The sequence below is a fragment of the Sus scrofa genome, chromosome 13 (genome assembly GCF_054392235.1).
Source record: "Sus scrofa isolate SSC_HxYL_T2T_F1_AM1 chromosome 13, Sscrofa_HxYL_maternal_Yorkshire_Landrace_v2.0, whole genome shotgun sequence".
NCBI classification, from domain to species: domain Eukaryota; kingdom Metazoa; phylum Chordata; class Mammalia; order Artiodactyla; family Suidae; genus Sus; species Sus scrofa.
Genome location: NC_139395.1, coordinates 88,112,284 through 88,138,586, shown reverse-complemented (window position 1 = coordinate 88,138,586; position 26,303 = coordinate 88,112,284). Strand labels below are relative to the sequence as shown.

The 26,303-nt window shown below is 49.2% G+C and overlaps 2 long non-coding RNA genes across 4 annotated transcripts in view; one reads left to right on the top strand and one right to left on the bottom strand.

Annotated features, from left to right (window-relative positions):
• Window positions 1-17,541, top strand: part of LOC146397457 (uncharacterized) — a 37,066-nt gene extending 19,525 nt beyond the window's left edge. The window contains exon 3 of the long non-coding RNA XR_014823915.1: window positions 14,621-17,541. This is a non-coding gene — a long non-coding RNA (uncharacterized LOC146397457). The remainder of the gene's footprint in view (window positions 1-14,620) is intronic.
• The window catches only part of LOC110256296 (uncharacterized), a 31,178-nt gene that overhangs the window by 3,522 nt on the left and 1,353 nt on the right, over window positions 1-26,303 (bottom strand). The window contains exons 1-4 of one of the 3 annotated variants that reach the window (XR_014823913.1): window positions 23,375-23,513; window positions 15,720-15,812; window positions 14,870-14,961; window positions 13,509-13,610 (exon numbers count right to left, since the gene is read on the bottom strand). This is a non-coding gene — a long non-coding RNA (uncharacterized LOC110256296). Of the gene's footprint in view, window positions 1-13,508; window positions 13,611-14,869; window positions 14,962-15,284; window positions 15,412-15,719; window positions 15,833-23,374; window positions 23,514-26,303 lie in introns of those variants that run through there. The other 2 variants (XR_014823912.1, XR_002337679.2) reach the window with 2 other exon arrangements.

Sequence of the window (26,303 nt, the reverse complement as noted above, 5' to 3'; positions counted from 1 at the left end):
TAGTAGAGTTGTAGCCTCTCTTACTTCTGATATCTGCCCCCCCCACTTGTGGCTGAAGTTGGTATGGGGCTTGCTGTAGGCTTCCTGATGGGAGGGACTGGTGCCTGCCCAGTGGTAAGTGGAGCTGATTCCTATTCCTCTGGTGGGTGGGGCTTTGTCTCTGGGTGAGATCAGAGGTGACTTTGTGTCTGGGGGTGGGGGGGCCTTTAGGCAGCCTATTTACTGATGGGCGGGGCTGTGATCCCACAGGGCTTCTCAGTGCTGATGGGTGGGGCCAGATTTTCCCAAAATGGCCACCTCCAGAGAAAGGCATGCTGCAGAATATTCCCAAGAGCTTTACTTCCAATGTCCTTCCCCCACAACAAGTCACATTCACCCCTGTTTTCCCAGGAGGTCCTCCAAGAACTGCAGTCAGGTTTGACCCAGATTCCTATGGAGACTTTGCTTTGCCCTGGGACCCAGTGCATGTGAAAGTCTGTGTGCACCTTTTAAGAATGGGGTCTCTGTTTCCCCCAGTCCCGTGGAGCTCCTGCACACAAGCCCCACTGGCCTTCAATTCCAGATGCTCCAGGGGCTCTTTCTCCCAGTGCCAGATCCGCAAACATGGGAGTTTGATGTGCATCTCCGAACTCTCACTCCTGTAGGTGAGTCTTTGTGAAAACAGTTACTTTCCAGTCTGTGGGGCTTCCCACCCAGGAGGTATAGAGTTGCTTATATTACATAATTGCCCCTTCTACCTCTTGATGTGGCCTCCTCTTTGTCTTGTGGAGTAGGATATCTTTTTGAAAGTTTCTGATCCATTTGGTTGAAGATTGCTCAGAATTTGGTTGTAAATTTTGTTGTTTTTAGGAGAGAAGTTGAACTCCAGTCCTTCTATTCCTCCATCTTAATCCATATGTCTTATATATTTTGGATATTAACTCCCTACTGCACCTTTTATTTGCAAATATCTTCTTCCATTCAGTTGGTTGCCTTTTCATTTTTATTGTTTCTTTGTTGTGTAAATATTTTTAGTTTAATGTATCAATTTCTTTACTTTTGCTTTTGTTGCCCTTGCTTGAAAATATAGATCAAAAAAAAATTGCTAAGACTGATGTCAAAGAGCATACTGCCTGTGTTTATTTTAGGAGTTTTATAGTTTCAAGTCTTTAATTCATTTTGAGTTTATTTTTGTACATAGTATAAGGAAGTGGGATAGTATCATTCTTTTGCATGTAGTTGTCCAGTTTTACCAATATTCTTTATTGAAGAGGATATTTTCACCCCATTGTATATTCTTGACTCCTTTGGCATAGATTAATTGATCACATAAGCATGGATTACTTTCTGGTCTCTCTATACTGTTCCATTGATCTGTGTGTCTGGTTATTATTCTTAATGAATACAGATGTAAAAGTCATCAGCAGAATATTAGTAAACCAAATTCAGCAATATATTACAGGGGTCATACACCATGATCAAAGGGGATTTATTCCTTTGATACAAGGATGATTCTAGATTTGGAAAACAGTCAACATGATACACCACATTAATGAAAAAAGGATAAAATCATATGAGTATCTCAATAGAAAAAAATGCATTTGACAATTCAAGATCCATTTATGATAAAAGCTCTCAACAAAGTGAGTGTAGAGGGAATATAACTCAATGTAATAAAATACACATATGACAAACTCAGCTTTTTTCAGGATGGAGAACACATTTTGAGTGTGTTGCCAGCTGGGTGAGCCCACTGCCAGAATATAGCGCACCCAGAGCACTGAGCAGTTAAGTACCTCTATAACCCAGTTGTATATGAGAGGCATAGGTGGAAATAAGACAAGGGTTGATTTCCTGTTGAAAGCAACATTGGGCCTGATATCCCTTCACTTAATGGCATACAGCGTGCAAGTAGGAAGCTAGAAGCCTCTTGTTTTGTGACATTTGTAAGTTTGCCCCTACTCGGTGATCATCTGATCCTGCTATGTGCTCCATAACCAATGTAGTGAATAGAGTGCCATTTCCTACCAAATCAGAATATTCCAGCATGGAGAACACATTTTGAGTGTGTTGCAAGCTGGTCAATCCCACAGCTTAGAATCTAGCACACACAGAGCGTTTGGCAGCTGAACAACTCTCTAACCCCAGTTGTACCAGAGAGGCCTAGGTGGAAAAAAAGGCAAGTGTTGCTTTCCTGTGGAAAGCACCATTGGGCTGGTATTGTTCACTTACTGGCATACACCTTGCAAACAGGAAGCAAGAAGCCTCTTATTTTATGACATTTGAAAGACTGATTCCATGAGGTGATCAGCCCAGCTCACTATGCACTGCATTACCAGTGTAGTAAAGACAGCAGCTTTTCCAACCAAATCAGTATTTCCCAGCTAGCAGAAGATGTTTTGTGTGTGTTGCCAACTAGTTGAGACCAATGCCAGTATCTAGTGCACACAGAGCTTTTGGCAGCTGAGTGCCTCTATAACCCCAGTTGTATGTGAGAGGCCTAGGTGGAAAAAAGTCAAAGGTTGCTTTCCTGTTGAAACTACCATTGGGCCTGGTAATCTTTCTGTGAGTGGCATACACTTTGCAAGTAGGAAGCTAGAAGCTTCTTGTTTTGTGACATTTGTAATATTGATCTCAGGCGGCAATCATTCGAGCTTGATAGGCACTATATTACCACTGTAGTGAAGAAAGCACCTTCTCCTACCAAATCAGCATTTTCCAGCATGGAGAACACGTTTTGAGCGTGTGGTAATCTAGTTGAGCCCACTGCCAGAATCTAGCACACACACAGCATTTGGTACCTGAGTGCTTCTATAGCATCAGTCATACATGAAAGACATGGGTGGAAAAAGGGCAAGAGTTGCTTTCTGTTGGAAACCACCACTGGGCCTGCTAATCTTTCATTGTCATACACTTTGCAAGTAGGAAGATAGAAGCTTCTTTTTTGGTGACATATGTGAAATTGGTCTCATGCCGACCAGCTGACCTAGCTAAGAGGGCATTTCCACTGTAGTGAAGAGAGCGCCTCTTACCAAATCACCATTTTCCATAATAGAGAACATGTTTTCAGTGCTTCGCAAGCTAACTGAGCCCACTGCCAGAATCTAGCACACATAGATCATTTGGCAGCTGAGCTCTTCTATAAACAGAGTTGTACATGAGAGGCCTAGGTGGAAAATAGGCAATGTTTGCTTTCTTGTGGAAATCACAATTAAGCCTGGTGCTCTTTCAGTGACAGGCATACACTTTGCAAGTATGAAGCTAAAACCTCTTGTTTTGTGACATTTTAAAAACTGCTCCTACATGGTAATCAGCTGAGCTCACTATGAGCTGCATTTCCACTGTAGTGAACGGAACACCTTTTCCTACCAAATCAGCAGTTCCAGTATGGAGAACACACTTTGAGTGGGTTGCAAGCTGGTGGAGTCCACTGCTAGAATCTAGCCCACACTGAGCATCTGGCAGCTGAGTGCATCTATAACCAAAATTGTACATGAGAGGCCTAGGTGGGAAAAGACAAGGGTGGCTTTCCTGTGAAAATCACCATTGGGCCTGGCAATCTTTCAGTGACTGGCAAATTCTTTGCAAGTAGGAACTTGGAAGCTTCTTGTTTTGTGACATTTGAAAGATTGTACACATGAGGTGAGTAGCCAAGCTCAGTATGTGCTGTATTGCCAATGTAGGGAAGAGAGTGCCATTTCCTACCAAATCAGCATTTTCCAGCATGGAGAAGATGTTTTGAGTGTTTTGCAAGCTGGTTGAGCCCATTGTCAGACTCTAGCACACACAGATCATTTGGCAGATGAGTGCTGTTGTAACCCCAATTGTACATGAGAGGCCTGGGTGGAAAAAAGGCAAGGTTTGCATTCTTGAGGAAACCACCATTTGGCCCTGGTGCTCTTTCAGTGACAGGCATACAATTTGCATATAGGAAGTTAGAAGCCTCTTGATTTGTGACATATGTAAGGCTGCTCCCTTGTGGTGATCAGCCAAGCTTTCTATGCCCTGCATTTCCATTCTAATGAAGAGAGCGCCTTTTCCTACCAAATCAGAATTTTCCATAGTAGAGAACACGTTTAGAGTATGTTGCAAGATAGTTGAGCCTCCACCAGAATCTAGAGCACACAGAGCATTTGAAAGCTGAGTGCTTCTATAGCCCTAGTTGTGAGAGGCCAAGGTGGAAAAATTCAAGGGTTGCTTTCTTGTGGAAACCAGTATTGGGCCTGGTGATCTTTAAGTGACAGGAACATACTTGCAAGTAGGAAGCTAGAAACCTCTTGTTTTATTATATGTAAATCACTCCCACTGCATGATCACCAGAGCTTGATACGCACTGCTTTTCCACTGTATTGAAGAGAGTGCCTTTTCCTACCAAATAGGCATTTTCCAGCATGCCCAAGATGTTTTGATTGTGTTGCCAGCTAGAGGATCCCACTGCCAGAATCCGGCACACACTGAGCATTTGGCAGCTGACTGCCTCTCTGACCACATTTGTATGTGAGATTCCTTGGAGGAAAAAAGGCAAGGGGTGCTTTCCACTGGAAACCACCATTGGGCCTGGTGATCTTTCAATGAGTGGCACTCACTTTTCAAGTAGGAAGCTGGAAGACTCCTGTTTTGAGACATTTGTAAGATTGTTCCCACATGGTGATCAGCCAAGCTCGATAGGCCCTTATATACGCTTTAGTGTAGAGAGCACCTCTTCCTACCAAATCAGCATTTTTCCATAATGGAGAACACGTTTTGAGTGAGTTGCAATCTGGTTTAGCCCACTGCCAGAATCTAGTTGCATATTTGGCAGCTGAGAGCCTCTCTAATAAGAGTTGTACATGAGAGGCCTAGGTAGAAAAAAGGCAAGGGTTGCTTTCTCGTGGAAACCATCATTGGGTCTGGTGTGCTTTCACTGACTGGTATACAACTTGTAAGAAGGAAGCTGGAAGCCTCTTATTTTGTGACATTTGTAAGATCGATCCCATGCAGCGATCAGCCAAGTTTGCTATGCACTACATTACCCCTCTAGTGAAGAGAGCACTGTTTCCTAGCAAATCAGCATTTTCCAGCATGTGGAACATGTTTTGAGTGTGTTGCGATCTCATTGAGGCCACTGCCATAAGCTAGCCGAAACAGAACTTTTGGCACATGAGTGCCTCTATAAACACTCCTGTATGTGAGAATCCTAGGTGGAAAAGGCAAGGGTTGCTTTCCTGGGGAAACCACCTTTGGGCCTGATGATCTTTCAGTGGCAGGAATACAAGTAGGAAGCTAGAAGCTTCTTATTTTATGATACTTGTAAAATTTCCTCCTGCAGCAATCAGCCTAGATGACTATGTGCCCCATTTCCAGAGTAGAGAAAAGAGCCTTTTTCTACCAAAACAACATTTTCCAGAATGGAGAACAATTTTCAAGTGTTGCAAGATGCTTGAGCCCACAGCTTGAATCTAGCACATACAGAGCTTTTGGCAGCTGAGCTCCTCTATAATCCAGGTTGTTCGTGAGAAGCCTAGGTGGAAAAAGGGCAAGGGTTGCTTTTCTGTGGAAACCACCATGAGGCATGACGTTCTTTGACTGGCACACACTTTGCAAGTATTAAGCTGGAAGCCTCTTGTTTTGTGTTATTTGTAAGATTGCTCCCACACTATCTGCCATGTTTGCTAAACACTACATTTCCACTGTAGTGAAGACAAAGCCTTTTCCTACCATATCAGCATTTTCTAGCATAGAAGACATGTTTAGAGTGTATTGCAAGCTAGTTCACCCACTGCCATAATCTAGCGCACACAGCATTTGGCAGCTGAGTACCTCAATAACTACAGTTGTAATTGAGAGACCTAGGTGGAAAAAAGGCAAGGGTTGCTTTCCTGTGGAAATCACCACTGGGCCTGGTGTTCTCCTACTTACTGGCATACACCTTGCTAGTAGGAATGTATAAGACTCTTGTTTTTGACATTGGTAAGATGGTTCCCACACAGTGTTCAGCTAAACTTGCTATGCACTACATTTTCAATGTAGTGAAGAGAGTGACTTTTCCTAAAAATTCAGCATTTTCCAGCATGGAGAGCACATTTTGAGTGTGTTGCCTGCTAGATGAAACCAATGCCCGAATCTATCACAGAGCATTTGGCTGCTGAGCACCTCTATAACCAATTTTGTACATGAGTGGACTCAGTGGAAAAAAGTCAAGGGTTGCTTTCCTGTGGAAACTACAATTGGACCTGATGTTCTTTCACTTACTGGCATAGACCTTGCAAGTTGGAAGCCTCTTGTTTTGTGACATTTGTAAGATGTCTTTTGTAAGACATTTTGTAAGATGACATTTTTAAGACATTTGTATGATGTCTAGCTCTTGCAAACTAGAAGCCTCTTGTTTTGTGACATTTGTAAGATGGCTCACACACGGCGATCAGTCGAGCTTGCTATGAGCTACATTGCCGCTGTAGTCAAGAGAGCAACTCTTCCTACAAAATCAGTATTTTCCAGCATGGAGAAGATGTTTTAATTGTGTTGCCAGCTAGTTGAGCCCACTGCCAAAATCCAGCAGACACAGGGTTTTTCACAGCTGAGCATCTCTCTAACCCCAGTTGTATGTGAGAGGCCTAGGTGGAAAAAAGGCAAGGGTGGCTTTCCTATGGAAACCACCATTGGGCCTGGTGATCTTTAATTGACTGGCATGCACTTTGCAAGTAGGAACCAAGAAGCCTCTTGTTCTTGACATTTTTAATATTGATTTCTCATGGCCATCAGCCAAGCTCCTTATGCACTGCATTGGCACTGTAGTAAGAGAGCACCTTTTCCTACCAAATCAGCATTTTCCATTATGGAGGAGATGCTTTGAGTGTTTTTGCAAGCTGTATGAGCCCACTGCCAGAATCTAGCACAAAAAAGTTTGGCCTCTGAGCACCCCTATAACCAAAGTTTTTTGTGAGAGGCATAGGTGGAAAAAACACAAGTGTTGCTTTCCTGTGGACACCACCTTTGGGCCAGGTGTTCTTTCACTGACTGGTATACACTTTGCAAGTATGAAGCTGTTTTGTGATATCTGTAAGATTGTTCCCATGTGGGGATCAGCTGAGCTCACTATGGGCTGCATTTATACTCTAGTGAAGAGAGTGCCTGTTCCTACCAAATCAGCATTTTTCATCATGAAGAAGATGTTTTGAATGTGTTGTCAGCCAGTTGAGCCTACTGCCAGAATCAAGAGCACACACAAAGCATTTGGCAGCTGAGCATGATCATAACCCCTGTTGTACATGAGAAGCCTAAGTGGAAAAAAGGCAAGGGTTGCTTTCCTGTAGAACCCACCATTGGGCCTGGTGTTCTTTCAGTGACTGGCATACACTTTGCATGTAAAAAGCTAGAACTTTCTTGTTTTGTAACATTTGTAAGATTGCACCCATGTGGTGTTCAGCACAGCTCGCTTTGTGCTGCATTACCACTGTAGTGAAGAGAGTGCTTTTTCCTATAAAATATGCATTTTCCATAATAGGAAACACGGATGGTGTGTGTTGCAAGCTACTTGAACCAAACACCAGAATCTAGTGCTCACAGAGCTCATACAGGTGCTCAGATGCGAAATGCCCTGTGTGAGCTTGATTGTGGCAGTGGGCTTGACTAGCTGGCAACAGACTCAAAACACGTTCTCCAAGCTGGAAAATGCTGATTTGTTAAGAAAAGGCACCCTCTTCACTACAGTGGCAATGCATCCCATAGCGAACTCGGCTGATTGCTGTGAGTGAGCTATCCTACAAATGTCACAAAACGAGGCTTCTAGCCTCTAACTTGCAAGGTGTATGTCATTAAGTGAAAGAATATCAGGCCCAGTGTGGGTTTCCACTGGAAAGCAACCTTTGCATTTTTTTTTAAACCTAGGCTTCTCACTTACAACTGGGGCTAAAGAGGTAGGTACTGATCTGTCAAATGCCCTGTGTGCACTAGATTCTGGTGGTGGGATCAACTAGCTTGCAACACGCTCGGAACATATTCTACATGGTGGAATGTTGACATGGTGAAAAAAGGTGATCCCTTCACTACAGTGGAAATGAAGCACTTAGTGAGCTTGGCTGATCACCACGTGGGAGCAATCTTACAAATGTCACAAAACAAGAAGACTCCAGCTTCCTTCTTGCAACATGTGTGCCACTCACTGAAAGATCACCAGGCTCAGTGGTGGTTTCCATGGGAAAGCAACCCTTGCCTTTTTCCACCAAGGCCTCTCACATCCCACTGGGTTTAGTGAGGTGCTCAGCTTCCAAATGCTCTGTGTGCGCTAGATTCTGGCAGTGGGCGCAACTAGCTTACAACACACTAAAAACCTGTTCTCCATGCTGAAAATGCTGATTTGGTAGGAAAAGATGCTCTCTTCACTACAGTGGAAATGTAGCTTATAGCAAGCTTGGTAGATCTGAGTGGGAGCAATCTTACAAATGTCACAAAACAAGAGGCTTCCAGCTTCCCACTTGGTAGGTGTATTCCAGACAATGAAAGAACACCAGGCCTGGTGGTGGTTTTCACAGGAAAGCAATCTTTGATTTTTACCACCTAGGCCTCTCACATACAAATGGGGTTAGAAAAGCACTCAGCTGCCAAATGCTCTGAGTGAGCTAGATTCTACCAGTGAGCTCAACCAGGTTGTGAAACAGCCAAAACGTGTTCTCCATGCTGGAAAATGCTGATTTGGTAGGAAAAGATGCTCTCTTTACAGTGGTGCATTGTATCATGAGCTTGGCTGATCAGTGCGTGGGTGCAATCTTACCAATGTCGCAGTACAAGAGGCGTCCAGGCTCCTACTTGCAAAGGGTGTGCCAGTCACTGAAAGATGACCAGGCCCAGTGGTGGTTTCCACAGGAAAGCCACCCTTCCCGTTTTTCCACCTAGGCCTGTCATGTACAATTGGGGTTATAGAGATGCTTAGCTGCCAAAAGCTCTGTGTGCACTAGACTCTGGCAGTGGGCTTAACTACCTGGCAACACACTCTAAACATCTTCTCCATGGTGGAAAATGCTGATTTGGTAGGAAAGGGCACTCTCTTCACTACATTTGGAATGCAGCACATAGTGAGCTTGGTTGATCACCACCTGGGAGCAAACTTACATATGTCACAAAACAAGAGGCTTCTAGCTTCCTACTTGCAAAGTGTGTGCCTGTCACTGAAAGAGCACCAGGCCAATACTTGTTTTCACAAGAAAGCAAATCTTGCCTTTTTTCCACCTAGGCCTGTCATGTTCAACTGGAGCTATAATAGGGCTCAACTTCCAAATGCTCTGTGTGCATTAGATTCTGCAGTTGGCTCAAATAGCTTGCAATACACACAATATGTGTCCTCTATTATTGAAAATGCATATTTTGTAGGAAAAGTTGCTCTCTTTTCACTCCTGTTGTAATGCAATGCCAAACAAGCTCAGCTGATAGCCGTGTGGATACAATCTTATCAAATATCACAAAAGAAGCTTCTAGCTTCTACATGCAAAGTTTATGCCAGTCACTGAAAGAACACCAGGCCCAATGGTGGTTTCCATAGGAAAACAGTGCTTGCCTTTTTTCCACCTAGGCCTCTCGCATACATCAGTGGTTTTAGTGTGCTCAGTGGCCAAATGCTTTGTGTGCCAGATTCTGGCAGTGGGTTCTACCAGGTTGCAATACACTCAAAACTTGTTCTCCATGCTGGAAAATGCTGATTTGGTAACAATAGGCACTCTCTTCACCAGAGTGGAAATGCAGCACATAGTGAGCTGGGCTGATCGCTGTGTGGGAGCAGTCTTATAAATGTCACAAAACAAGAGGCTTCCAGCTTCCTCCTTGTGAATTGTATATCAGTCGGTGAAAGAACACTAGGCACAATGGTGGTTTTCACAGGAAGGCAACCTTTGCCTTTTTTCCACATAGCCCTCTCACTACAACTGGGGTTAGAGAGGCGCTCAGCTGCAAATTGCCCCGTGTTGGCTTGATTCTGGAAGTGCGCTCAACTAGTTGATAACACACTCAAAACGTCTTCTCCATGCTGGAAAATGTTGATTTGTTAGGAATAGGCACTCTCTTCACTCCAGTGGCAATGCAGCCCATAGCAAGCTCAGCTGATTGCTGTGTGTCAACAATTTTACAAATGTCACAAAACAAGAGGCTTCTAGCTTCCAACTTGCAAGGTGTATGCACGTGAAAAAATATCAAATCAGCATTTTCTATAGTGGAGAACAGTTTTTGAGTGTGTTGCATGCTAGCTGATCCCACCACCAGAATCTAGCCCCCAAAGAGCACTGGGCAGATGAGTGCCTTTTTAGCCCCAGTTGAACGTTGAGAAGCCTAGGTGGAAAAATGGCAAAGATTGCTTTCCATTGGAAACCATCAATGGGCCTGATATTTTTTCACTTACTGGCATACACCTTGCAAGTTGGAAGCTAGAAGACTCTTGGCCTCGCTCAGTGGGTTAAGGAACTGGCATTGCTATGAGCTGTGGAGTAGGCAAGCAGCTATGCTCCATTTCAACCCCCAGACTGGGAATTTTCATATGCCATGGGTACAGCCCTTAAAAAAAAAGAAAAAAGAGGAGTTCCCGTCGTGGCACAGTGGTTAACGAATCCGACTAGGAACCATGAGGTTGCGGGTTCGGTCCCTGCCCTTGCTCAGTGGGTTAACGATCCGGCGTTGCCGTGAGCTGTGGTGAAGGTTGCAGACGCGGCTCGGATCCCGCGTTGCTGTGGCTCTGGCGTAGGCCGGTGGCTACAGCTCCGATTCAACCCCTAGCCTGGGAACCTCCATATGCCGCAGGAGCCGCCCAAGAAATAGCAACAACAACAACAACAAAAGACAAAAAGACAAAAAAAAAAAAAAAAGATTATGGATAGTGGGATGAATAGATAGGAGATAAAGTGAATTTAGTAGTGTGTTGTTAATCACAGAAGCTTGGTGTTCCTGGTTAATTCTTTCAATTTTCTCTATGTTTGAAATTCATTAGAAATTGTTGCAAAAAGTAGGATTCAAATTGTATGTTTACCTGCTCCCACGTATATAAAAATTGTGGCATATCCATGAAAACGAGCAGGAAATATGTAAATACAAAATTGTGCTATAGAGCTTTGATTGAGAAGGCTTTTCAAAATCATAGTTACTGTGTGATACACCATATTAACAAACTGAAGAATAAAAACCATATGATCCTCTCAATAGACTCAGAAAAAGCCTTTGACAAAATCCAATACCCATTTCTGATACAAACTCTTCAGAAAGTGGGCATAGAGGGAACCTACCTCAACATAATTAAGGCCATATATGTCAAACCCACAGCTAACATCATTCTCAATGGTGAAATTCCCGCTGAGATCAGGAACACGACAAGAACGTCCGCTCTCACCACTACTATTCAACATAGTAGCCGCAGCAATCAGAGAAGTAAAAGAGATAAAACGAATCCAAATTGGAAAGGAAGAAGTAAAACTATCGCTTTTTGCAGATGACATGATACCATACCTAGAGAATCCTAAAGACTCTACCAGAAAACTATTAGAGCTCATCCATGAATTTGGCAAAGTTGTAGCACACAAAATTAATACACAGAAATTGACAGCATTTCTATACACTAACAATGAAAGATCAGAAAGAGGAATTAGGGATGCAATCCTGTTTACCATCACATCCAAAAGAATAAAATACCTAGGAGTAAACCTACCTAAAGAGACAAAACACCTGTGCTCTGAAAACTATAAGACACTGGTGAAAGTAATCAAAGATGACACAAATAGATGGAAAGACATACCGTGGTCTTAGATTGGAAGAGTCAATATTATCAAAATGACCATACTACCCAAGGCAATCTACAGATTCAATGCAATCCCTATCAAATTACCAAGGACATTTTTCACAGAACTCAAACAAAAGATTTTCAGGTTTGTTTGGAAGCACAACAGACCCAGAATAGCCAAAGACATCCTGAAAAAGAAAAATGGAGCTGGAGGAATCAGGCTCCCAGACTTCAGACTGTACTACAAAGCAACAATCATCAGAATCCCATGGTACTGGCACAGAGAGAGAACTATAGATCAGTGGAACAGGACAGAAAGCCCAGAATTAACCCCATGCACCTATGGCCAACTAATCTATGACAGAGGAGGCAAGAATATACAATGGAGAAAGGACAGCTTGTTCAATAAGTGGTGCTGGGAAAACTGGACAGCCACATGGAAAAGAGTGAAATTAGAACACTCCCTAAATCCACACACAAAAATAAACTCCAAATGGATTGAAGACCTAGATATAAGACCAGACACTATAAAACTCTTAGAGGAAAACATAGGCCAAACACTCTCTGACATAAACGACAGCAACATCTTCTCAGATCCACCTCTTAGAGTAGTGACAGTAAAAACAAACAAATGGGACCTAATTAAACTTCAAAGTTTCTGCGCAGCAAAGGAAACTCTAAACAAAATGAAAAGACACCCCACAGAATGGGAGAAAATCTTTGCAAATGAAGCGACTGACAAGGGATTAATCTCCAAAATTTATAAACACCTCCTATAGCTCCATATAAAAAAAAAACCCTATCAAAAAATGGGCAGAAGATCTAAACAGACATCTCTCCAAAGAAGACATACAGATGGCCAAAAAACACATGAAAAGATGTTAAACATCATTCATTCTTAGAGAAATGCAAATCAAATCCAAGATGAGGTACCACCTTACACCAGCCAGAATGGCCATCATCAAAAAGTGGACAAACAAAGGGTGGGGGAAAAAATGTAATTGTAATGTATACATGTAAGGATAACCTGACCCCCTTGCTGTACAGTGGGGAAAAAAAAAAAAAGTGGACAAACAATAAGTGCTGGAGAGGGTGTGGAGAAAAAGGAACCCTGGTACACTGTTGGTGGGATTGTAAATTGGTGCAACCACTGTGGAAAGCAGTATGGAGATGCCTCAGAAAACTAAAATAGAACTACCATTTGATCCAGCAAACCCACACCTGGGCATTTTTCCAAAGAAAAACATGACTCAAAAAGACACATGTACTCCAACATTCATTGCAGCACTATATACAACTGCCAAGACATGGAAACAACCGAAATGTCCATTGACAGAGGAGTGGATCAAGAAGATGTGGTACATATACACAATGGAATATTACTCAGCCATTAAAAGGAACAAAATACCGGCATTTTTAGCAACATGGATGGACCTAGAAACTATCATGCTAAGTAAAGTCCGCCATATAATGAGACACCAACATCAAATGCTTTCACTGACATGTGGAATCTGAAAAAAGGACAGACCGAACTTCTTTGCAGAACAGATGCTGACTCATAGACATTGAAAAACTTATGGTCTCTGGAGGAGACAGTTTGGGGGGTGGGGGGTGTGCTTGGGTTGTGGGATGGAAATCTGTGAAACTGGATTGTGATGATCATGATAAAACCACAGATGTGACTTTAAAAAAAAAAAGAAAACATTACAATATCTACTAAAAAAAAAATAATCATGGTTAGTGTTCATTATTTTACAGTAAAGCCTGGCTAGGGCCCTCTATAAACTGAAACAGCACTTACATGGTAATCCTCATGGCAAAGAGTTTCTCACGTTCTATCCTGGGGTAGTTGGAAATCACCCGGAAAAGAGGGGTGGACAGGGGGCTGGGAGCAGAGCTGTGCCTGTGGGAACAATGGGTAGGTGGGTGTGGGGGCACCTGGCTGTCCTGCCGCCCCAGGACCCACCATCCCGTTGGTGATGCCCAGCCTTGGGGCCCCGTGGCTGCGAGGGAAGAGGCCCAGCAGGTATCCACTGTACATGACCAACATCTGCTCCTTTGTCATCTGCGACAAGTAGGATATTGTCAGAACTGCAGGGAGAAGGAAGCGTGGGGCTCTGTGAGCGGGGCCAGCATCCTGCCCAGGCCCAGGCCCCCCAGACCTCCGGTGTCCCCAAACAGACGCCAGTGCTGGGATCTCAGGCACCAGGGAGGCAGAGACTGAGTCCCGAGCCTGGTCTGCAAGGTCCTTCAGGGCCAGAGGCCCAGGGTGGGGGTGGGGCCAGGCCACATAGTCTAGTGTACCTGAGCCCAGTTGCAGAACACCTGCCTGTTTCCCCCACAGGTCACGTGCTCTTGGGGAAACTAGAGAAGACAGGGTGTCATCTGGGATCAGGGCCTTACCCCATGCTGGGCTCAAGGTGCCAAGTGGACTTCAGGATGATCCTTGAAGGAGGAGGGTGGGGTGGGGGAAAAGCCAGGAGGGGCAGGGCCCACGAACAGTGATCCGGGTTAGCTGGGGTCAGTGTCAGGGGTCTGTTGGTGGCCAGGTTCAGAGGCCTGGCTCAGGAAGCTCCCTGACTGGGGGAGTGGCCACATTCTAGGACTCTTTCGCCCTCAAGTATAATACTGGGAGGGCCAAGGCTATCCTTTCTCCACTATGGGTATCTGATGCACAGACTGTCAAGAGTGCTAGGGACAGATGCATGCGACCAGACCTGCGTCATTCACCTGTGGCCATTGAGCACTTGAGCCACGGCCTATGACATGCTCTGAGCATAAAATACACCCCTGATTCCAGAGACTTGGTAAGAAAAAAACACTAAAATATCTCAATTTTACATTGATTACATGTTAAATGATAATGTTTGGGTATGTTGGGGTAAACTACAGCACTGAATCTGTTTCTTTCAGTTTTCAGGTGGCTGTTAGAAGATGTGAAATTGCACATCTGTTGCACCAGTGTTGGTGTCTGCTGCTGATGCTGTGCCATAGTTACTGAAGATGCAGCCACTGGGGTTTCCTGGTGAGGAGGGAGGAGGCCCTCTCTGCCCATTTTTGCAACGTCCCTAGAATCTATCCCTATCTCGACATAAACAGCTTGAGAGCGTTTCTCAGATTACATTCCCACTGCTGCTTCCAGCCCCAGTGTCTCATCCTTACCTGGGCCACAGCAGGCAGGGTCCAGGTTGTTCCTGATCATGTGCATGATGGCTGCAGCGGCTTTAGTCCAGCAGCGGTACTGTTCCATGTCCCTACGAGGGAGTCCAGCTGCCAGGCATGACAAAAGACAGGGGGCAGAGGCCTCCTTCCTGCTAAAACTCAGGCCCAGCCTGGCCTCGGCCCAGCCCCGGGCTGCTCAGGTATGGACAGTGAGCCCTGGCACCCCACAGGAGGTACCTCAGAGCTCCCGCCAGGAGGTGGGTCTGAAGTACTTGTGCTTTGCTGGCCCTTCCTAGGATGGGCAGTTCAGCCCCATCCTACCCATGCCCTCCCCCAGTCCCTGGAAGGCTCCAACAGGGAGAAAGCTGCTGGCAAAGCAAAGCTGAAGCTTCCCCTCCTGACAGACTTTATTTACCTGTCCTTTCCTTTGCACCACCAGGGCTCCTGAGCAATTCTGGAGAGGGTGCCAGGCCAGCAGGCCTGGACAGGAGCGAGGGGACACGGTGCCTGCTTTGTGGGGTTGTTCCAGACAGTCTGGCCTTCTGGTGTTTTCAAGGACAATGGTGCTCAGAATGTGATACAGGGCTAGGCAGCATCCCCTGGGGACTGTGAGGAAGGCAGGTCCTTCCGCCTAGGGCTAGCTGCAGCCCCAAGCCTGGCCCTCGGGGGATGTGGCCACAGCCCTCCTAAAGTGGACGGCCTGCACTCCCCTCTGGCTGCGTCCCGACCTGGGCAGGGTACCTCTGGGAAGCACCCCCAATCCCCCCACTCTGGCCTCTGAAGCTTGCCCCCCCAACCCCACACTCACTTCATTTCCAAGTCAGGGCAGAACCGATACATGTAGATGTACCTGTACAGCTAGCTGCAGCTGCTAGACGAACTCGAGGGCCAGTAGCTCCTGGACATGCGGGGGGAAGTACCGTAGGGCATTCCTCAGCGCCAGCTACCAGGGGAGAGCAGTGAGGGCAGCAAAGGAGCAGGCTCCAGACCAGAGGCAGAGGCTTCTGTGACGAGCCATCTTCTTTATTCTTGGATTTGCCTCTGCTCCACTCAGGAACTTATGTCCCCTAAGCCTAAATCTCGCCCCAAGCTGCCATGTCACCCCTTGCAGGAAGCCTTCCCTGATTGCCCTTCCTGCTTTACATAGGCAGCCCTAGAGTCCCTCCCTCTCTGGCCTAACAGGGACCAGGCTGCATGACCCCAGACAGGGACCAGAGAGGGACCTGCCCTGAGGCTTGTGACTACAGTGGGAGGTCTAGGCTCTGGGGCAGGGAAAGATGAAGATGTGCCGGAGCCCAGGCACCCTGCACAAGAGCAGACCCGCTCTCCAGCATGGCTGGCAGCCTCAGGCAGGTGGTTCACATCGCACATCAGTGGCTCTGGGAGTGAGATTCTGCTAGATGGGGGACCCCCCAGGCAGAGCCCAAACCAGGGATGGGCAGCAGAGAGCAGAAGGAAAGCAACCTGCTCTTGGCTTATTTCACCAGGCAGAGCAGCACGACTCCTGCCCTCTCCTCAGTGCTCCTGTCAGACCTCAGGGCCTCTGCACCCACCCTCCTATTTCAGCCCCTGTGCCACCTGCCTCCCTGGGGACCCCTCCCAGGGGGCCTGCCTTGACCTCACCCCTCCGCTCTCCAGTCCTGTATCTCCCAAGGCTTTTCAGTTCCTTTCCTGCTCTCATCAGTCTCTCTGAGCTCAAGGGTCCGAGTCCTGGCTGACCTTTCAGGCACTTCCTCCCAGCACCCATCCCGGGGCCTAAGGGTGGAGGGAGGCAGACTAGGGAGTGGGAGCCTGAGGGTAGAGGCAGGTGGACTGGGGAGTGTCAGGGTGGATGTTGAGGCCACTTATTCAACCAGCCAACCCTGGGGAAGAAAGCGTTTCGGGGGCAAGAGGAAGAGCTGGTGTGAATGCATTCATTCCACACACATCTAGGGCAAAGCGGCAGGGGCATGAGCCCTGGAGAGAACAGGTGGGCTGTGGAAACTGGAAGGCTGGTGGTGACAGAACAAGAGCCCTGAGGACACCAGCAGGTGGGCCGCAGCAGAGATGCCAGCTGAGAACACAGCTGGGAGCCCAGGAGGAGGACAGCCTGTCCCATGTGCCCTGAGGTCCAGCACCATGTGACGAGGGTGTCACAGGGGCCTGGGGATGGGTGGGGAGGGAGAAGGCAGGAGGAGAGGGCTGGCCCAGGAGGGAGGAGAGGGCTGGCCTAGGAGGGAGCAGAGGGTTGAAGGGCTACCAATGAAGAAAATACCAGCGCAGGGAGTCATGGGAACTTGCAAAGATTTGCAGGACAAGACCCTCTTTAAAAGCACACAATCCCTTCTCTCTTGGAAAAAACTGACTGACCACAAATACACGTCTCCCTTAAGAAAGGCGGCTGGGAACACATGCCCACAGGAGGCTCTTAAACTCTGGCAGATGTCAGACCCACCCGAGGGTCAGGTGCAAGCCTCAGGGGTAGGGGGCTCAGGTTCCAGGGCATAGGGCCAAGGTCTGTGCCAGAGGTCAGGAGAGCAGATCCCTTTGATGTCCCTTTGGTCCCCTCGGCCTGGACCTCTGTGGTCCCTGCTGCTCTCTGCATGGCACCTTGACACAGAGGCTGGGCTTTTAAATTTTTTTTTAAATTTATTTATTTATGCTTTTTTAGGGCTGCACCCATGGCATATGGAGGTTCCCAGGCTAGGGGTCGAAGTGGAGCTACAGCTGCCAGCCTACATCACAGCTCAAGGCAACGCCGGATCCTTAACCCACTGAGTGAGGCCAGGGATCAAACTCACATCCTCATGGATCCTAGTCGGGTTTGTTAACTGCTGAAAAGAAGGGAACTCCTGGGCTTTTTTTTTTTTTTTTTTTTAAGGCACACACCTTCTAACCAGAGCTTGCTGAGTGAAACGGGCACTTGCAAAAAAGTTTCAAAGGCAACACATGACACATGCTAATATGTTCTACCCTGACTCTAGCTTCTCTTATTTCATTTCCTAATAAACGCTGGTTCTGACGCCCTAAACCCACTTGCCAACCTAGGGAAAGGTGGCGACTGTAGCTGGAACCCCCACTTCACTGCAGTCACAGTCTCCTGTGTTACTGAGGGAGGCTGTCCCTGTGCCCAATCTCCTGTGACACCTGTCAGAGCACCGTGGCAACTCAAAGCCATGGCCAAGTCTCCCGTCAACATTTGCTATTTTTAAGTCTGTGTCTGTTGACAGAAATGATAGGAACATTTCAGCCACTCTACAGAATGCATGTAAAAGCCCCCAAACTCCATCTGTTCTCAAAGTGTTGGTGCACGTGTGCCATAAACATAAAGGCGATTCTGGCAATTTCCCCAATCCTACATGCAGCAAAAGCTCTGTTTGCCATGCACCCCCTGCTATAAGATTCCCACTTGAGGGCTGTTGAATTTCTCTTTACCCCTGAAATTCAGTCAGGTAGCATGGATATGTCTTCAAGTCAACTGTTCTACTTCAGGGTTTCCTTCTTTCCTTTTGAGGATAAATTGTCTTTTTATCTGTAATTTCATGTTTTTATTAGTTCAGGAAAGTTGTATTCTATTATATTTTTGTTCAATAACTTTCTCTTTTACACCTAAAGTTGCACAATAGGCATGCAGTAAATATTTCTAGAGTGAAAAAAAAAAAAAATGCAGCACCTCTGCTTCTGGCCTGGATTCAATACTCTAACCTCTGGAGGGAGCAGTTCTCAGGATGAGGATGAGAAAATGGAGCTCAGATATGCGGTGTGATCTGCCTGGGGAGGTGCTGCACAGGGACAGGCCAGGTAGAGAGATGGGGGTGGCCTCCCAGGGGACACAGCTGAAGGCCTGAGATGATGCCGCTGCCTAGGACACAACGCAGGCCCTCCACCCTCCTATTCTTGTAAAGATCCCCAAGCCAGGGAGTTCCCAGTGCGGCTCAGCAGGTTAAGAACCCAATGTAGTGTTCGTGATGATGTGGGTTTGATCCCTGGCCTCGCTCAGTGGGTTAAGGATCCAGCATTGCTGTGGCTGTGGTGTAGGTTGGGAGCTACAGCTCCAATTCGACCCCTAGCCTGGGAACCTCCATATGCCATGGGTATAGCCCTAAAATTAAAAATGGAAAAAAAGGAAAAAAAAAAAAAAGATCCCCCAAGCCAGAACTTGGGGCATTTCTTGCTTCCTCCCCCTCCCTGGCTTTGCAGCTTCCTGTTCAAAGGTCTTCCATGCCAGGAAGAGCTTGTGGGGGCCCCATTTAGGAACCCCCCCCCCCAGACTGCCTATCACAGGAAGCCTCCACTTCAGCTCCTTTGCCCAGTTTATACCAAGGGTCTGCCATGCAGCATGTGGATTTTCACAGGTGAGGCTGTGGCCTGTTAATCATATAATGTGTGTTACTAGTGGGCTCTGATTGGCAAAATCAGATGTACCTAAGGCACATAAATTGCACAGAATGTTCTAGAGAATGCCTCCACTTTGGCCTGTATCCTTGGGGCCAGGGGTTTAGTTCATGAAACACCTGTGTTCAGCCTGGGCTGAGAACTCTGGGTGCCTGATGGATGGTGGACAGGATGACAGCCCCCACAGATGTCCAGGCCCTGCATCCTGCAGTGTCACATTACACATCAAAGGAGACATGGCAGAGGCAACCTAAGTAAGGACTCTGAGCCTCGAGATGGTCCTGCACATCCAGTCAGCCCTAACCACCCACATCCGGCCAAGGGGAGCAGGTGGCAGGGTAGAGCCAGGAGAGGGATCTGCCCTTGCTGTGAAGACAGGGGCAGGCCAGGTCCCCCCCCCCCCACCCCGACTTGGGGCAGAAGGAGAGGGGATCCCCCCTCCCTGGACCTCACGTCTTTCTCATGGGGCCTTTCATGCCACTAAGCACAGTGAGTGTGAACTTTGAGAACATGCAGACATAAAGCAGGACAAATCTGCTCTGTAATGAATGCTGCGCCCCCAACGACAACCTCAGTGACAGAGCCAAGGGACAGAATAGCCCCAGCATTGTCCTTGCATTGGCTCTGAATTTCCTGCTTTCCATCGGTGAAGTCCATTTCAGATTTTCAAAACCCAGAATCATAAGAGAGTACATTTGGGCTGTTTTAAAGCCCCTGCATTCATGGGGATTTCTTACAGCAGCCTTAGGAAACTCAGCCAACAGTGAGCATCCTGTGTGAGGAAAACCTCACTTCTGCTACCAACAATCCGGTCCTGCTGGGTGGATGATCATGCAGAACACCAGGCTGTGCTCTGGTGTAGCTCACAGCACAGGGGTAGGCGTTGGGGGTTGCGGGGCGGGGGGGGAGAAGAGAGAGAGGAAGACAGAGGGAGAGGGGGAGGGGAGAGGAAGGGGGAAGGCAAGGGAGGGAAGAGAGGGGGAAGAGAGGGAGAGAGGGGGAAGGGGGAGGAAAAAGGGAGAGAATTTGGTTTTGCATATGACCCGGTGGTGAGCTGGGTAGGGAAATATCTCCCTCATCTGAAAGCTTTTACTCTTACCACTTATGCCAAAATGACAGCCAAGATCTGATGGGTTTGGCCTTGTTTGAATCCCCTGCACCCTCTGGCCTTGCCCTCACTGGGGCCAGCCTCCCAGGGTCCCAGCTATGGCCAGGCTCCTGCCCACTGGAGTGGGGACCCTCTCTGTGGCTGCTGCCTCAGGGCCCAGTTCCCAGGCCTCAGTGTGTACCAGAAGGTTTGTGACGAAGCCCATGCCACCCTTCCCCGCTCTGAACGTCAAGTCTCCTCTTCTGTGAGATGAGCAGGAGGTCCCACCCCGCCTCACAGGGCTGCCCTGGGGACCAGATGAGTTGAGGGCTGGGTGGGTTGGGGGGAAGGCCAGCAAAGCCACACTGGCAGCCTCCCACCAGTTGGACCTCTGGCCACCCTGCCAACCTAGCTCTGCAGAAGCCCCACCCCCACCCCGCTGTGTGAGCAGCTGGCAGCAGGCCACGCCACTGCTCAGACCTTCTCAGGCTCTTCCTTAGGACTGAAGGAGTGCGAGGCTGGCTGGCACCCAGGCCGGGCCTGGCTCTCCCAGGTCTGCGCCCAGTGGGGCCCACCCCAGCATACTCTGCACAGGCCTGTCTCCGCACCTTCACGCACTGTCCCGCTTGTCTCCAAATGGACTTCCTTCTCAGATTTCCCAGTCTGGGAACCTTGCCCATATCACCAAGGCGACCCACTCCAGGAAGCCTTCCTAGGTTTCTCCTGCCCACTGAACTTTCAGAGGGTGTTGGTTTGGGCATTTACCAGACAGTCTTGTTCACTCATTCAACAAATAGTTCTGGCATCACGGAGACTCAGAGTAAGCCAGACAGCCCTGCCCGCAGGAAGCGCAAGTAGTGAATGCGAGGTCTTTAGGTCTGGGATCTGCAGTGCAGTGCAGCCCCTGGGGTGGCATGTGGGGTGTGGAAATATCACGAGAAAAGCTGCATATGTACGATGGGGTTGCTGGAGGGGTTTCTAACAGTGGCCCTCTTGACGGGAGGCAAATATTCCTCTGCACTGTGGACACAGTCCTTCTTGGTGCAGGGGTACAAGGACTGAAATGTGACAGCCTGACCGTAGTCTGACTTAAACAGAGAGCCCACTGAGAGAACAAAGAGTGGGGCACCTTCTGTCCATCCAAACCACAAAATACCACAACGGCTGAAAGAACAGGGCGGCCTCAACCACAGCAGTGTGAACTGAGAGCTCCCACTGACTTTCAAGGAGGACACGTGCACCTTGTGTGCACACAGGTCGCATCTGGACAGAGATACCCCAAGATGACAAAACATCATAACATCTGACTTGGGAGTTCTCATTGTGGTGCAGTGGAAACAAATCTGACTAGTATCCATGAGGATGTGGGTTCGATCCCTTGCCTCACTCTGTGGGTCAGGGATCTGGCATTGCCAGGAGCTGTGGTGTAGATCACAGATGCAGCTCAGATCCCAAGTTGCTGTGGCTGTGGCGTAGGCCGGCAGCTACAGCTCCAATTCGACCCCTAGCCTGGGAACCTCCATATGCCAATAAATAAATAAGTAAATAAATAAATATCTGACTTGCCGATCCCTTAAAATTACCTTCAACAGCTCATATCAAAAGTCAAAGTGACACTGAAATAAAACAGAAAATGAGCCAAAGAAAGTGCAAAGCCAGCTGCTGAAGAAGCCATCCCTGGCTTTGGGACTGTCCAGACGGAGCCCTCCTGCTTCTCTGAAGGACAGCGTGTCCTCAAGCTGGTCACTCCCAGGACTGGATGTGTGGAGTACCAACACTGACCAATGCCTACCCCCGCTGCTGCCCTACAGTTCAGTCCAGCTCTGCCACTGTCACTGAGCCAGCCCAGACCCCCCACAGGTTCAGGGCTCAGTCCCATGAGACACCCCCACTTCCATTGCCATCAAATCCCCCAGGCTGTCACCAGCGCCTCCCCAACGGGGCAGAAGGTGGGGCCCCACACCTCCCCTCAGGTCTGAGCATTTGCTAGGTCAGCTCCTGGAGCCTGGCTTGGTACATAATAAAGCCTCTGATGAGGGACAGGCCTGCAGTTAAGTGAAGAAGCCAGGATGGGGGCACCTGCAGCCCTCAGATGCTCTCCCAAGCTGGCAGGGAGGGTTTGGGGGGTTTCCTCCCTTGGTTAGCCTCCGGTACCACCAGCCCCAGTCCCTCCCTCCTGTGTGGGTGGCGCTGGCAGAAGGTCACCAGGAAGGGCAGGTCTCCAACTGGGCGGTGGGATTCCTCCTTTAATCCCAGTGCTCACTTTCTCTTTTCCTCACTGTTCCTAAAGCTCTCAAATAATCTTTAGAAAAGGAAAATGCCAGAAAGCCATTTCTCTGGCAGGGTTCCTGCGCTATTCCAGCCCATCTCCTGCACACCTGTGTGTTGTGTTGTTATTATTAATAACACCTGTAGCAGATAGAAGTTCCCAGGCTAGGGACTGAACCCGCGACCTCAGCAGTGACCCAAGCAGCTGCAGAGACCACATGGGATCCTTAACCTGCTGTGTCACAGGGGGAACTCCCCATGTTTAATTATTTTCATCCTGGCTCCCAGGGTGACAGTCAGCGACCTGCCTGGCGCCAGGGCATCTCCTGCAGGTGGGGGCACCTGACCAACTCCCACCAGCACCACCTGCCTCCATGAGGCTCCAGTCCAGCTGCAAATTCAGAAAGATGGGGAGGCACTGGGCAGGCAGAACTGGGGGTGGGGTGGGAGGTAGAGTCTGGCTCCTGTGCTCACCTCTGACCCCTGTCTCTTGCTCAGACTGAAGGCAGCCACAGTCCCCACTTCCTGGCTGGGTGACCTTGAGTCTCAGGGTCCCTCCCAGCCAGTAAGCAAGAGTCCTACACCCCAAGTTGGCTGCTGGGAAGAGAGTGTGGGACCCTGGTGTGATGGTCTGGTTGTGTTCTGGTCACACTGGGGGGCTGGAGGCCAGGGTCCAGGCTGAGCTGAGGGGCTGCAGCTCCTGCTAGAGAGCAGGAGGCGGGTGCTACCCACCCAGACCGCCCAAGGCCCAGCAGGGACGGGGCCCAGCCTCTTACCTGCTCCTCTGCGGGGCTGAGCCCAGGGGTCCTGACCAGGGCGTAGGGCACCCCAGGGCAGTGCCCATAGTTCTCCAGGAGTGACTACACGGGCTGCACTTGTCTGCCCAAGACCCAGCCAAGGCCGCTCTGCGGAGACGGGGCTCCAGGTCCCGATGGGCGGGCTGCTCTGACTCCAAGACCACCTCCTCCAGCCCCTCATTGGCTCCGGGACTCCGGAAGGGGCCGCGCAGAGGTCATGGGGTTATGGCCCTGGCTGCTGCCTGCAGTTGACCTGGAGGGAGTGGTGTTCTGTGGGGAGGCTGGCTTTCCTGCTGGGATGTTGAGGGGCTGTCTGTCTCTCAGTGAGGTGTGGCCCCCAAGGGATTTTGTCTTCTAGGATGTAGCACGGGTTTGTCCTGTGGTCTTGTGGGGCAGTTATGCCGGGAGGAAGAGGTGGGGTTATGTCCTGATGACAGGGACCCTAACACAGTGAGGTGCCCCTGCGCCTCCCCCAGCCACCTGTGTGACAGATGTGCTGTGGCAGGCAAACTAGCCCTGCCCACAGCTCTCTTTGGGGGCCCTGGAGACTCCCACCCCCACCTGCTAACAGCCGAGGGAGGTGCCAGGGGGGCCTGTCCCAGCTCCACTGTGACTTGTGGTGTAGCCTTGGGCAAGCCCCTCACCTCCCTTGACCTCAGTTTCCACACCCCTGAAATGGGATGGAGCACCATGCTCCAAGGAGTAAACGTTGGGCCGTGTCAGCTGCCCTGTCACCTGCTGGGTCTCCCACATCTGCCTGGATCAGGATGAGGCCAGGGTCACGGGCTGGCCAGCCTGCAGCAGAGCTGGACTCACACCCCAGATGCTGCCTCCCCAGGGCCTCTGGGGCTCTAGGGCGGCCACTTCCTGGCTGTGTGGGTAGCACCTGGGCCTTAGCTGCCCCATCCTAGCACCACTTGGTGACCAGCACTGCAGAGCCCAGCTCTGCCTGCTTGGCATCCCCATCCAGGCCACACTGGGCCCCGATCTCTGCTGTGTCACCAGCAAGCCCACCTGGCCTTCCCCAGCCAGGCAGGACTTCTGTCCCTCAGATCATCAACCTAGTCTCAGCTCCCCCTCCAGCCATTCTGGCCCTTCTGGGGGCCGTCCTAGGCACCCTAGTCTCTGACCCCTCTACCTTCAAAATATAACCTGGCCCCCAACACCACCCCCCCCAGTGCACGCCCTTAATCTCTCCCAGAGGCAGCACCCACTCTGGTCCCCCGATTCCACCCTCCATCCCCTCCCTCCTGGTCCTCAACCCATCCCCTTCCTCTCCCCACACCCTCCCCATCCCCACCTGAGGTCTAGCAGCAGCACAGCTGCTGGAGTCCAGCACAGCAGGATAGCCCACATCATGACTTAAGGCCAGCTGGGATGCAGACGCCCCGTCTGCCTCTCTGACCTCTCCCAGAGTCCACCTTGGAGCCATCTTGCTCCCCACTCAAGAAGCATGTGCATCTCCACACTCACTGAGGTTTGAGACATGTGGGCAAATCCTTGCTTGGCTGCTTCTCTGAGTGGGGCTGTGGTGTGGCCACCCTGCCCCAAGTCTGGGGCAGATTTAGTGGTTCCTGGAACAAACAGAAGGCAGCCTGAGACACCTCGGGAGCAACCTCAGGACCTGGGATACAGGGTGGGTGTGACGAGCTGAGGGGCTATCTGGATGGCCAGACTGACACAGCGGCAGGGGACTGCCAGAGAGAGGCATCCAACTGAGCCCCCTCCTCAAGTCTTCACCATGAAACTGTGAGCAAATGTTAAAGGTTTGTTTGAAACCCAAATTGTAGGGCAGCTTGTTACTTGGCAACAGCTACTAGAAGGGGCCTCAGGGCCTCCGAAAGGGCTGTTCCTCCTGTCCACGTCACCTCCAGTGCTGGCCCTGCCCACCTCACCTCTGCTACTGGTGCCTCCTGGAGCCGCCCTGCACACCTCCTTCTCTCCACCTTTGTTTTCTCCATGGCTCATTTACCACCTGCCGTGATTGGACCTGTTCATTCCTTCTATGACCTCCCCCACCCATAATGCAACCCCCACGAGAGCAGAGAGCACAACTGCAGAGAGCCTCAGCACAAGTGGTTACCCAGCTTCCGCTGAATGATTGAGTGAATGCATGTGAGGCCCTGAGAGAGGGCAGAGGCTGCCAATGGTGTCTTCCTAGGCGACCTCCTGAGGCCCTGGGCCTCTAGCGAAGCACATTTCCTCTCCAACCCCAGGACCCAGCACTGTGCATCCAGGGGATCTCCTGGGCACAGGTGGGCTGAGATGTTGTCTTCAATATTGGCCACCAGGTGGCAGCAGAGGGACCAAGACTCCTGCCCAAGGATGCCAGAGGCTGAGACAGAGAGATCCCTAGTCCTAACGCAGGTGTAGGGGAGTTTGGGGCCCAGTCAGGGTCTGGGTAACCAGGAATCACCAGTCCTGGGCTCAGAGCAGCAGCAGCCCTGCCTTCAGGCCATTCCAGGGGTAAACTGGACACTCCCCAAGGCTCTCTGTCCAGGTAGCCTGGAAAATCATAATAAGGAGCTTCTAGTTTAGGTGTAGCTGTTTCCCACCCCTCTGCCATTTAAGACCTATCATCAGCATTTGGAGCCATATCTTTAAGTCAGCAGAACTATTATTTACCTAATATCATTCTTTAAAAAGACCTTTAAAACTTAAATAAACGTAATGGGAAAAGACTTTTTATATCACTGTCTTAACAGAAACCAAAATCACTTGATGGAAACAAGCACTAACTGTAAAAACGAATTAATCACCTACATTAACTGCTTAGATTGCAGTGGTGCCACACACCAGTCTAAACACTTCCTGTGTCTCATTTAGTTCTCATAGCACCATGAGGTGTGTCCTAGTTCTAGCTTACTGCCCAGAGCACAGAGAGGGTGTGCAACTTTCCTGATCTCGC